This window comes from Lutjanus erythropterus, chromosome 8, assembly GCF_056507025.1.
Source record: "Lutjanus erythropterus isolate fLutEry1 chromosome 8, fLutEry1.hap2, whole genome shotgun sequence".
In the NCBI taxonomy this organism is placed as follows: domain Eukaryota; kingdom Metazoa; phylum Chordata; class Actinopteri; order Lutjaniformes; family Lutjanidae; genus Lutjanus; species Lutjanus erythropterus.
Genome location: NC_139324.1, coordinates 36,467,803 through 36,482,183, shown reverse-complemented (window position 1 = coordinate 36,482,183; position 14,381 = coordinate 36,467,803). Strand labels below are relative to the sequence as shown.

Genomic DNA, 14,381 nt, shown 5'->3' with positions numbered 1-14,381 from the left:
CCAAGCCCCCCTCCCCATGTCCCCTTGTGTATAGTTATAGTACACAACTGACAGACAGTAAGGAACACGGCTAGTAGACAGATGAGATGAATGAGACAGAGGAGACAGATAGACCAACAAACGAACACAAGTAGACTGACAGACAGGCAGACACAAACAGACTTAGATGCATAAGATGAATATAATTTACAGTTTACTGCCCTTTTTCAGTAAATAGTTGCCTACTTGCCTATCCAGCAGATACTGAGCAACATTAATTTGGACAAGTCTACACAGTAAATTGAAGTATTATTGAAATCACCACATGGCCAAGTGCATTATCGAAATCACAGAACCTGAAATTTTTTGATCAAGATGAAATGTGTAACAACACAGCATTATATAGCTTCGTGGGTGTGTTCACCTGAAAATAAGAATCATTGCATTTCTGTTGCATTAGATAGAGTCGTTGATAGTGTGCAGGTCCCCTGTTGCATCGCCATGTTTCTACGGTGGCCCGGAATAGACAAAGCAAATACTAAGTTTGTCAGTACTATTGATACTCCGATAGTTTTTCAAAACCACATTGTTTAAAACAATGCAGTACTAACATTTGATGGTATCGAAAACACCAAAGCTGTAATGAAAGAAAAGATCAAAGTGTTCGTTCAAGATCTCAGTTCTGTTTCTGTTGTCCTGCCTGAAATTTGGCTTGCAGCAAAGCAAAACCAGATAGTGCTGAGTGACTTTTTTTTGTACCAGCACTCCGTGCGCAGGTTGTAAGTTTAAAAAAAAAATAAGAAAATGATTTTATTTTTGTGCCTATGACTTCTTTTTCTTTTTTCTATTCTTTATCAAAAGTGTTTTTTTTTTATTTTTATTTTATACTACTCTTGTTTTTTGTGCAGCCACCATACACTCTCTTACGCACTTGGAAGGGGATAGTGAGGCAAAGTGTTTGTGATGTGCAGGCTCACCACTAGATGTCACTATACGATTATTGAAAGTGAAAATGGTTTGCAGAAAGTACAGTCTCAAAAATCAAAATGTATATGTGCAGTATTTACCGACATTAGTTCTAGGATACAGTAAGTAATTCCTTTGCCACATTTTATAACTTCTGGTTTATAAATCTCAGTGTATAGAGGCAGTGTAATATAAAATACGTGCCAAAGGTTTTTCAGGTTATATCTCAAACACAACATACCTGAAGTCTAGGATTGTTTCTTGTGGAAGGGCACTGAAGCATATTTGTTTCCCCAGATCTTCAAATAACAATTGCTTTGTGAGTAGGCGATAAGAGCCACTTTATAATTACTCATTAAAGTCAATGACGGTACTTAAATTAATTTGCACTTTCATATCCAGCTTTCTATTAATTTTTCCTCCCACACATGTAAATTACTAAGACTGTTAACAAGTCTAAAAATTTGGCTTAATAGGTTAATTGGTTAAAACTTAAGAGCATAATTAATTAAACCTCAAGAAGTTGTTTTACCTGGCCCAAACTTGATTAAAAAAACAACTAACTAAAAATAACAACACTGGAAACTCGAATGCATCTCTGCCACTTAAGCATCTGTGGAAGGCAACTGAAAGCAAAGAATATGTGATGATACCAAGATCGGTTCTGTCTATGATAGCTGAAAAATTACATACTTTAAAAGGGTATCTCTGAGCATTATACAGTACAAAACATGAAAAGCCAGCTATTGTTTTTTCCAGTTTTTGAAAGCCATCAGAAAAGGCTGGAAGTATCCTTTAAATGAAGAACACAATTGTGAGCTGGAGGAATTTTGAATTGCAAGATGAAAACACTTCCTGCAACAATTGTGAAGACTGAGAGTGCACATATAGGAGAGGACCTGAGAGAATAAAGAGATGTGAAAGTGCTGGGGGAGAGAAAGGGAAGAGGAGAGAGAAGACAAAAGCCATGACAAAGACGATCTTTGGAGGCTGCACAGTAAAAGAATATCTCTGCATGTGTGTGTCGGTGTGTGCGTGTGTGTGGATGATTCTGCGTATGCATAAGCAGTGGAAAAGAAGGAGAGGGGGTGTGTTCACTTGGAGACAGCGGGGATGGCTTATTAGGAAATCATCCCTCTTAGCCAATGGTTTTTAAGAGTGAGGCAGATGTCATTTGACTGAGAAGTACCACCTCCCACAGCCAGCACATCCCCTTCAGTGTAACGCGGCGCTGTGTGAGAGCACCACTGTCACTGCTCTCTCTGCTCTCCTCTCTGTTTCTCTCTCATTGTCCACTTTCTCACCTTCTTCTCTCATTCCGCTCCCTCTCTCTGTATCTGCGCTTGTGGTCCCTCTCCTCGCCCCTCCTTTTCTTCCTCTCCTCTTTCTCTTTTTCTCTGACTCTGTCCCATAGGCAGAGATAGGATCTGTTACAAACAGCAGCAGCCTGACCAAGAGCGCAGGTAAGACCCTTTTTTTTGTGATTTATTCACTTTGCGCTGACTGGCTATAACACTGAAAACAGTCATCACTCGCTGTCCAACCTGCACAGCTTGATTTCTCTACATGTCTCCATGCTCTGTTTTGCCATGATGAATTTGAAGTGGAGATCTGGTAGTGTAAGGAGGGACAGTGGAATCTTAAGTTGTCCCATGCCTTAGTGAAGCACTCAAATGGCTGGTAAGCTGTGACAGTGACAACTTCTGGAATCTGGCTTCAGTGTATAATCATAGACACGATGTAGAGACAGAGACGGGGAAAGAGGCAGATGCAGTGAGAAAGATACAAGACGGGAGACAAATGGGCTGTCGCTGATCAAAGCCGACGGTAGGAAGTGAGTTAAGAGTTGCGGGAGCATGAGCTCAGGTGTACGCTCACAGATCAGCAGGTGACGAGTGGACTCTCTATTGATCTGAAGCTGGCGTCCTCCCAGAACTAAGCTGAGGCTAAAAAAATCTGTTGGAGCTGATTTGGGAGATTGTCTCTTTGGTATATTTATGGAGTGTTTGGATGTGACTTCATATAGAGCAGAAAAGAAAACCTGCTGAGGTAAAGACTGCAGGAATAAAGGATGCAGGGCATGTTTAGACCCTCAGTGTGTCTAAACATGTGCGGCTCAATGGATCCCCTTCTACTAATTGACAGGAATTGTAAATCTGTGTGCATGGAACATTAACTCTTAATGTGCTGGAAACTGCGAGAAAGAGGATAATTGGATTCATTACACTGCTGGGTGATACAGGAAAAGGTTAGGTCATAGTGGAGGTTATAAAGTAATTACTGTTCATTGATATTTATAGTATTTGTCAAAATAGTCCCTTTCAGGCTTTGAAATGAATATGTGCATGTGCATAAATGACTGAAGTAGCCCTTTCTTCTTGTCGCTCTCATTTTAGACATGTATGTGAAAATGGGTTTAAGATTGCCCATGAGCAATGTGCAGCCTCTGTAGTTTAAATAAACAATAGAGCAATGCAGTGTTAATCTGGAATTCAACACTGAAGAACATTAGTGTCACTTGAATCATGTCTCATGTTGGGCTCAGCTGGTGTTTGCACTGCCTTAGAATCACTTGGAGGCGCTTTGCAAGACGACTTTTGCTGTAATGATTGATGTGGACATTATTGGTGAGTTGAAAGGTGGTCTTTGCTGATAAGTAATCTCTGAAGTTCATCTTTAGCTAATATTTTCCCACAGACTGATGCCCATCGCCTGTGTTTGTGGTGTGAGAATATTAATCACCCTGATGAATTTAAATGAAATCTGAAAATAGCTCAGAGCAAAGTTGCGTTAGGTCTCATAAGTAATACAGCGGTGTGCTTATATTTCATTCATGACATAGTTTGCAGCGCTCTCTTGGACTGTGGAGAGAAATGAGAGAAATAGCTTTGTGATGTGAAAAGACATTGGTTGTTGAGATGAGAGAACATCCAGACACGCTGCAGTGGAAGCATTAATAACAGGAGCTGGAACATCAGCTGCACTTAAATTGTAAGGAGCCACATAACTTCATTTTAACCATCGTGGACACAAACACAGAGCCACAGTGTAGCTTGGAATTTGTGGTGTTTGTGCCATTTGGTGGGCACTGCAATCCACGCTGCACACTTGGGCTGGGTGATGTTTACCAAACTGGCACATGACGATGTCCACAGTGAAACATCACCAATGGATAGTGACATTGTTGTGCTTGGGGAGGTTGGCTGTCCCTAACAGAAAAGCCGACTTGCTCACCACTGTAGTCACCTCCGCTTCCCACTGTCACTCTGATGGCAACCTCCGACTATCTCACTCAGCCGAAATAAACTCTCCAGTGAAGGCAGCAGGCAGAGAAACTCTCATATCCCTGCCAGGGGAGTGCATACATCTCTGTGTTGAATTTAAAAGGGTCTTTGTCTCTGCACCACATGTCCGTAACTTAGTTGTGCCTGATAGCTATATTAGGGCTGGCCGATATAGAGATATCTGTTTCTTTTGAGTATGAATTAATGTGCAATATAGTAGTTGACCATGTTGTAGTGCTGGCCAATGTAGTCGGAAAACTGATCACAGTAAAATGTTTTATTCCAGTCGAGACCAGAAGAAAAAAATTTATTTCAACCACTTTATTTTGACTTTAACCATTTTATTTATCAGTGCATAAAAATAACATTTTTAATGTTGACACAACAATGAAAAACAATAATTTTAATACAAATAAATTGAAATGAATAAGAATAAAAGCAGGAGCTCACCATGCTGCATGCTGGCAAAGTGATGCGTCCATTGTATAATTGATTTTTTCCACATCTGTACTTTTTTTTCACTCCATGCTGTTTCTGTTTTTGTGTTACATAACTAACAACTAAACAACTAAACAACACACCTTTTAAATGATTGGTTGTTTGCGTATTACTCATAGCACGTTCCATTATCAAAGGATATGATAGGCTGTTTCTGAGCCAAGGTGTATTTGTTGTGTTCTTTCATCAATAGATTTAAGTGAAAGTATTGAACATATTGCTATTGTTATAACGCCCATATCGTCATATTCATGTTTTCAGTGTTCCCACTGGTCACTGCTGAGGGGCAGCTACTTCACTTCAGTAAACCGTAAAATGTGTAGATCAGCTCAGAACACAACATAATTACTTACAGTATAGTTACCGAAAGGCTGTGTGTTGTGTTTGTGCCCACAGAAAAGAAATAAAAAGTCCATGTTCATGTAAAGTTAGTATAATGTCTTCTTGTTCCCTTCACAGTAGGGCTGGTCTGTGAAAAGCTAATTTAGCTAGGTGGTAGCTATGAGTAGTTGTGATTCTTTTTTTCACTGTGGTGAAAATAAAATCACATGATGAAATACGATCAAACATTTGATTGTGTTTGCTACTCTACCTGCTACTCTACCCCTGGTTTACGCTGTTTTAATTGTCTTTAGCCTCGTAGACTCGTAGCAGCTATGAAGTTTGCTCACTTTCACACCAAACCCCGTTAAAGGGCGAGGCTCAGTCAGTAAATCAGGTGTAGTAGTGTAGTGTTTTTATTAGAAGATAAATGTAACAATGCTTTAGCATGACAATGAATATAAAAGAAATTTAAAAAGAAAACAGTACTGTGAGTAAGAGAGAGGAGGTGGGATTATGTTTGGCACTACAGCGAGATGTGTTACTCGCTGTCAGTGAGGGGAGAGAGCAAGAAAGTGCAGCTGGTCCCGGCCCATCTATACTGCAAATAACTATTGAAAGCATTCCAAAAATATTCAGTATAAGTATTTATCAATATATCAATATTTTTAACAGCACTAAACAAGACATATATTCTATATTGTGGAATAGCCAAAATTATTAAGATCTTATTTTTTAACCCATAATGTTGTACTGATGAGGCTAAGCTATGACAACAATAGTGGCATGACAGAAAGAAACACACTAACGGCAGCCCAAATAAAAGAAACACCACTGCAACCAAAGAAATCAAACGCCTTGGTTTTGCATAAACTGGCAGGTTTAAAAATACAATAAAAAAACGGGACATGGAGACGTAACGTCTCCCACAAGTCAAAAACAGAATAAAACAGCTGCCTTACATCAACTCTGTAAGGACACACAACCTCAAATACAGAGGGCTTTTAAATCATGATGTTGTGATGGTAGAGGGCTCTCTGGTCGTTGACTGTCAGCCATTGTCCATCGGCCCAATCCTGCTGCACACAGGACTGAGAAAGATTCCTTGGCATGGGCTTTCTCACGACAAACAACTTGTGATATCAACGACACATTCTTCAATTTCAGCTGCATAGCCACCAGCCCAGAGATGTAATAGTATTGCTGTGTTGTGCAGTAGATATATCGAGCATCTGGTTTTACATATGCTGGAATAAAACAATGTGTTCATGTTATCTGGAGCAAAAAGAAGCTGCCTCAGCTCCATGCCTGACACAGCCTCTGTCATTAACCCAGCACTCAGCCAGAGACCCAGAAAAATATCCACGTTTTGAGGAAATTAGAGTCAGAGAAATGGGGGGAGCCGGTGCCTTTTCAGTCCACTGAGGGTTCTCTGCTGACAGCTACACTCCGTCTTCTTTTTTTTTCTGGTTGGTTGTGAGCTGCCCCAGGTGTGACAGGCAGCCGGAGTAATGGGGGACGTTTGACAGATGCATATTTCCAGCCTTGAATGCTTCATATAAAGAAGATAGACGGCATGGATTCAGGCTGAGCGGGGGACAAACTGTTGGGCTGTGAATCACCCCAATGAGTGTGCCGCCTCTCTGCTCGATTGATCTGTCACGTGACTCTCGCAACCCTTCCAAGTTACTAATTGCATCCCACCCTGATTATTGATTGAAATATGAGGGTGGTATATTGGACTCCTGGAGGCAGGCAGTATGTTTCACTCACTGAGGTTGACGGTCGAGTTACCAGACGACGTAACTCTACAACTATGAGAAATCGATGATTATATTTCAGAAAACAAACATTTTAGATGCAAAGCATGACATGGGTTGTGTGTGTGTGTGTGCTAATTTTACTCCTACAGCATCATGGGGGATTTGTACTAATGTTAGAGACTTTATGTGATAATTAATCTTTTATAAGCCTATCAGGGCACATAACCAGGAGCCAAGGCCAAGAGATTACATTACAGTTTGTACAGTAGAGCAGAGTGTTTCTTGGCAAACAGACTTCATCTGGCAGCCAATCTGCTCAGAGAAAAGCTAAAGGATGCAGGAACGATCCCAGTTATTATATATTTGTCCCTTGTGGGCTCCTATATGATGTGACATCCCTGCACAGTTTCACTTTACACATCCATCTGCTGATGCTGTTTATGAAGCACCCACGTCCATTGGCTCATATAATGAAATTAGCATTTAAGTGTTTTGATAATGTTGCCACTCTTCAAACACAAAACAAACAAGACTAAGAGTCTGTGAAGCTGCACTCATAGCACAGCTGCGCTTTGAGCTAAATGCTCACATCCACAAGCTTACATTCTGCTGGTGAGAGTACTAATAGGCTGATGTTGAATGGGTACACGTATATAATGTTCACCGTTGTAGTTTAGCTTACTAACATTTCCATAACATTTCCAAACATAGAGAACAGCTGAGACTGCAGGGATGCCATTAGTTTAGCAAGTGTATGGTCACAAACAGAAGTGTTCAATATATAGACAGCGATGCACTTAATTAAATATAGAAAATGTAGAAAAAAGACAGTTTTGTCACGTTGGCATGTTGCCAGGTGGCAGTGGCAGTAAAATTCTGATGTTAAATTGTGACTGTCTCTCAGCTGGCCATGTCCAGTAGGGAACCCAAACTTGTAAAAGATCTTGCGAGAGTGATCATTTTCTCTCTCCCTAACCAGGTGTTTTCTGTCCCTTAAAGGGATAGTTCACACAAAAATGAGAATTCAGTCATTAGCTACTCACTCTCTTGCCGATTGAAGGTCAGGTTTAGTTATTTAGTCCACAAAACACTGCTGGAGTTTCACAGGAAAACTATGTTGCAGAATGTCACAAACAAAGGCAGTGAATGGTGACCAGTTTTCATATGTAAAAAAAAACCAACAGAGTGAAAACATAAAATGCCTCTATACTGCTTGTCTGGTGTAATCCACGTCTACTAAAGCCCCAGCATGCCAAGTTGACTAAAAAATTTTATTTACACCATGTTTTCAGCCTGAATCTTCACTGTAGATCCTTAGCTTGGAGCCATGGTCACATGCACATGCACACCGTCTGAACTGGGTGTATGTGGTGTGATGGTGTGCAAACAGCATGTTGGGGCTTTAGGAGACTTTGATTACATCAGACGAGCAGTTCAGAGGTATTCTATGTTTTTTTTTTTTTTTTTCCAGCGTTTTTTTTTTTTACATTTGAAAACTGGTCACCATTCACTTACACTGGGGGGATTCTGCAACACTGTTTTCCTGTGAAACTCCAGCAGTGTTTTGCACACAAGAGCAGTTGGTAGAGATGAATGTGCAAAAGCCACATCTCTCACCACAAGGAGGAATACATCTACATTATGAAAGACTTGGATATATGATGATACAAAATAGAGCATGGCTGCGTGTTAACAGGAGTATTAGTTTAATATTAATTTTTATTAGCAGCTTTGTAGAAAAAGGTTGGTCTTTTTTGGAATACTCTGGAAGCCATGAATGTCTGTACAAAATTTAATGCCAGTCCGTCCAGTACATGTAGAGATATTTTACTGGAAAATTGAAAAATTAGACAAAGAGTCAGAGGATCACATAGTCAGTAGGATTCACCCTCTGGGCACCATAAATGCCCTTTATGGCAACCCATCCAGTAGATGTTCAGATATTTCAGTCTGGACCAAAGTGGTACACCTGCTGAGGCTAGCATCCCTAGAGCCAAGCTGCCACCTGCCTGATGTGATGTCCTCAAATGTCTTCTGTTGTCCAAAACTCAGAGATATTCTGTTTCCAGTCATAGAGGACTTAAGAAACAAGAAAATATTCACATTTATGAAGCATTTTTGACTTTCACTTGACTGATAATTTTCATAAGTGAATGATGTGTAGTGAGATGAACGGTACATTTTCTATTTATGTATGTGTGGGACATACAAAAACACATATTGTAGATGACTTTTCTGACAATAACTTGCATAAATAAAAGATATCAAAAATAAATTCAGCCAAATAAAACCCATTTAAATGAAACAGTAACCATGAATAATAACTTTTAGAAAAAAATAGAGTAAAAAACATTACACAGAAAAGTCTGAGAATACCCCCGCCCCACATCCCACTCAGAGTGACAGCTGCTCAGTACCTTTTTTTAACATCGATTTTACATTGTGAATCTGTGAATAGATACCAGTGTTATTTTTCCAAGCCTAACACATACAGTGTTATTACCACGATCAAAAGCACTTCCAGTGATTACAACTTACCTAAGTGCAGTTTCTACATCGAGTAGGCGTATGTAATCTTTGAATGCCCTAATGGTATTTCAAATAATAGTGCTAATCAAAGGCTTTTTTCATAAATAAAATCCATGGCACATTAGAATTGTTCTTTGCACTTTCATAATCAGTGATGCAGTTTCTTTGTCTTAAGAGCAATTGCAATTAGTGGCCAATTCAAAAGGCAAAAAGAATCCTGTTGTTATTAAGTGATTTCCAATGAATTATCTGTATTCAGTATAATAAGTAATGAACCGAGCAGGTGTTCTGTGGTGCAAATAAAATGTTACACAACTGTCTTCTTTCTGTGCTTGTTAGAAAAAGATGAATAGGGAGCAGATAGCTTAGTGCATACACATTTAGCACAAAGGAGTCTCTGAATTACAGTATATCTCAGTCCTGATATGATGCAATGGAAGGCCAGAGCAAGTGGGGAGCTATTTGTCAACGACGTCCTTCTGCTAATAGGATTAGATGCATCTGAAAAGCGCTCAAAAGAGCCGTTTGCCGTTAATATGCATATCGCTGCAACACACAGTTTCAGAGCTCACACACAGGCTTTGGACACAAATTGTGTAATCACATTTCTCCTTAGGAAAATTGATTATTGGCCATATTGTGAGATATGCCTAATATGAGTTATCAGATTGTGTTTTTCCCTGTTAAAGGGGATTTTTTTTCCTTACTCTTTCGATTGTCTGCAGAACAGAGTGTGTTGTACACAGTACAGACTGTAAAGCCCCCTGAGGCAAATGGTGATTTGTGATAATGGGCTGTATAAATAACATTAGCCTTGACTTGACTTGAATGGAAAACATCAGTCTATTAGTAAATCTATCAATCAACCGATATCGCAGCATTTGTTAGAAATCACTTACATAAATACTGAGGCTGTCATAAACACATGATTTAAAATGTTCCATTATTATGTAAGTGTAAGTTTCCAGTGTTGATGTGTGCTGTATGGTGATGTGACAGGATGCAAAATCACATAAAGCAGTCAAAGCACCAAATTGTTTTCCACTGTTTTATGTTTAATTGGACAGAACTTTTCATTTGAATAAAACAATACAATTTTCAGAATCATTATTATAATTTTTAATTAATTTATAATCATATTTATAATCACTTGCTCAAATTTTAATTTGTTTTGAATTGTTTGAAACCAGAATTACATTACAATAATACTGAAGCATTGAAAGTCCAACACCCACGTTGTTTTAGAAACTTCTGAACAAAGTAAATTTTCTGCACAAACATTTACCTGTTTTAACTTGTATGCAGTAAGTGATGCACAGATTATTCATGATAGTTAGCAACTGATGCTCTGTCAAGTTTGGTGTTCTTCTTTGTCTTTATTTTGTAAGGCTCTTGATCTCCATAAGATCATTGCAGGATTGGTCAGAGCTCAGTTTACTGATTTACACATCTGCCATGGTCAGATTTGACACTGGAGATTGCATAGGACCATATGCATGAAAATACAGTCATTTCAGTTTGATCAGTAAGGCAGTCATCAGCAACACTGAATGTGTATCCAAATCCAACTTAATTTAAGGACATGTTCACACCTAAAGTGAGGATTGCATTCACAAAGGCAGACCTGAGACCTGTTGGTGTTGATCTGGAGTGCATGTCAGCAGACTTTAGAGGACTGCACATAAGAACATCTCATGAGACAGCGAATATTAAATAATTTAATAATTCGGGCATTGCTCACTTGGTTGTGACTCCAGGTTTGTGCCCTGCCAGTGCACATTTTCGTAGCAAACATGCTACTAGGTCACAGTCACCAAAGCAGGAGGAGAAAACGTTATTTAACTAATGAAATGACAAACACAACGGTATGCTTCAGACCAGACATGAAACGCAGCACAGTTTTGCCTTCAAACCAACCCAAATGAAACGCTTAAAGAGGGTAGACGCTCCAGCGTTAAGTTCAACCTAGAGCTGGGCGATTTAGCTGTTAAATAATATGTAGATGTTTTAGGCTATTCTGCAATATGCAACATATATTTCGATATATACATTTATTCTAAAATAACATACTGTAAATTTAAAATAAATTGCACCACTTTTCTGTTTAAAACCAGGAAAAGACTTGTAATGATATCAAAAATCTAAGATGATATCTAGTCTTCTATCACAATATTGATATAATATGTATATATGTATATATGTATATATATATATATATATATATATATATATATATATATATATATATATATATATATATGTACTGTCTAGCCTTAGTTCAACTAGACATGAACCTAAGTATATTTTGTTGACTTTCTTCCTCAATAATAGATCTGCATAGTGAATCCAATGCAAGCCATTATAACGTAATTAAGATATGCTTGACAGATAAAAAGCTCTATATTAAGAACATATAACCAGCGTCACAGCTTTCCTTTGATGGTTTTCTTAATACTTTGTGGAGAGAAGTGTCAGTGTGGATCTGTCGTAACAACCTCTTCATCTCCAGCATGAACACCGTACTGAAATCCAATGCAGTTGCAAACCAACAGAACCACTTAAAAGGTGTGATGCACCTGAAAATGTTGCTGAACTGTGCGCTCAGTGCATCTTTACTTGAATCTCTTGCTGAGCCATGCAGTCGTATCATTAAACTCATTTATTCTGAAGCTCTGGTTCATTCATGGGAAAGCTTTACAGCCGTAGACCTACTACTGTGATCATTAAGATCTGACCACGGCCTGGAGAGCAATACTCCAGCTAAAATTGCTGGGTTGCAACAGTACTGCTTCTATTTCAGTCCTTTAGAACATGTGTATTGGTTTCCTCATGTTGGAGAGCCTCACTCCCGCTCTTTTTGTATAAATTACTGTCATTAGCCTATGATTTCAGTACAAAGTTTAAACCAGACTCTGTGGAGTGCATAGAGAAAATAAAACTTAGTCTTGGAACCAGACCTAGCGGAGGAAGTGATGGACACAGTTTCAGCTCCACCAAGAGAATATCTTCACATCACATGGGGATCTTACAGAGTAAACATACTATATGCATAGAATATGAATAATAACATAACATTTTAATATGCACCATGTTCACCATGAGTAACATGCTTTGGGATTAGCTGAATGTTCAAAATAGAAATGTTAGAAATAGAGAAAGGAAGCTGTTCAATTAATGCTGTTGTTGTATGAACAACTCATTTAAATGCCACATCCATATGCCCATGTGATATTGAAATTACACACAGACATCAAGGTTTTCCATATGGATTTTAATGAGCAAAGAGCTTAAAGAGACAGTTCACCCCATGATCAAAAATATATATTTTTCCCCCGACCTGTAGTTACCTATTTATCCATTTATCTATTTATCTACTTATCCATCCATTGTTTGCGGTCACTGCAGGTAGGGATATCTGCCTTCTCTTGGATATGAAGGGACTAAATGGTGCTCAACTTGTGGTGGTCAAAGCGCCAAAAAAATCAATTTGAAAAATTCAACACTGGTGTCTCTTTCAAGAAATCATGACCCTGTTACTCAAGAAAATCCAAAGACCTTTGTCCAAGTAGATTACACTGCAGAAAGAAAGTAGTTCAACTATAAAAAAGAAAGTAGCTCCTACATGCAGAATGGTGTCATAGTCTGTGCGAAGTGTGCGAACACACAGGCTCTTGCTTCAACTTTATTTTATGCACTTGCCTCACCTCCAAAATATTTTACCTGGTCAAGATCAGTGCTGACATCTGTGAAATTTATGTTTTTAATATATAGATTTTTGGGGGCCTTTTTATGCCTTTATTTTGGACAGGACAGTTGAAGTGAAGACAGGAGAGGGCGAGAGAGACATTCAGCAAAGGGCCAGAGGTAGGAATCAAACCCACAGCCACTGGTGAGGACTGAGCCTCAGCGCAAGGGGATGAATGCTGGTAACCACATCCTTGAAATTTCCCATCATCAAAGCAGTCAACAAGGAGGACGGTTGAGAAGATTTTTATTGATTCACAGCAGCATTTTTGTGGGAATATTACCTAAAAGGACCAACTTAAGAAGGAAAACAGGGAGCTGTTTGGAGTTACAAGTAAGTTAATAGTACTCTAACTATATAGAAACAAAGCTGGCTCATTACATTATGAATAGACACCTAACTTAGTCATTTGCAGAAGGAGAAATCATAAGCTGCACTGCTGCAACATCACTAGTATTATATCTGGACAAGAATGTATTGCACTGAGATTATGTGTGCTGGAATGCAGTAGAGCTAGAATATGTGGGTGTTAGAGATGCATACGCATGCATGTGAACAGGGCCTTGCACTGCCGCTGCCTATATGAAACTGCTCATAACTAGGTCTTTGGATTATCTTGAGCAACCAGGTCATGATTTCAGGAACCAGACACTGCTGTTGAGGGTTTTTTTTGAGTTTGAGCACCACAAGCCGAGTGTCATTTAGTCCATTTATATCTGAGAAAAGGCAGACTGATATCTCTCAAAACTCTGCAGCTGACATTAAAACGACAAAGATGGATAAATAGCACGACAGGCCAGGGGAAAAATAAGTATTTTTGATTTTGGGGGTGAACTGGCCCTTTAATGAAACAAACTGCCACGATGGTCAACACTCGCAGTCGCATGTTTATGGACTGGGATTTATAGATACCTTATGAGTAAACATTTGAGTGTGTGTGTGTGTATGTGGGTTTTTATGTGAGAGTGTGTGTGTTCATCAAGTGATTAACTGTGATGGGAGCATCCAGGGATTCTTTGATCTCATTACCTCTGCTGACACAGGGCAGTAAAGCATCAGATCGACATCAGATGAAGGTCAGATCACTCGAGGTGGACCTTTCAGTGATGCGTTCCTTTTTTATATGTTCTGCATGTTTCATTCATTTTTGTATTCTCCAGCAGTGAATGTTTTACTCTACATCTTAAAGCAACGTATGTTGCTCTGTCACTCGCTGCTGCTCCACATTTTACTATGCAGCAGAAATCAAAGACCCCAGAGATAAATTCTATCTAAGCTTGGTTATGGTAAACAATT

At 39.0% G+C, this 14,381-nt stretch overlaps 1 protein-coding gene across 1 annotated transcript in view; it reads left to right on the top strand.

The window, feature by feature from the left end:
• Positions 1 to 2,186: 2,186 nt before the first annotated feature.
• Positions 2,187 to 14,381, top strand: part of thsd7ba (thrombospondin, type I, domain containing 7Ba) — a 323,272-nt gene continuing 311,077 nt past the window's right edge. The window contains exon 1 of the mRNA XM_084725418.1: positions 2,187 to 2,408. The gene's annotated coding sequence lies outside the window, so the exon portion shown is untranslated. The remainder of the gene's footprint in view (positions 2,409 to 14,381) is intronic.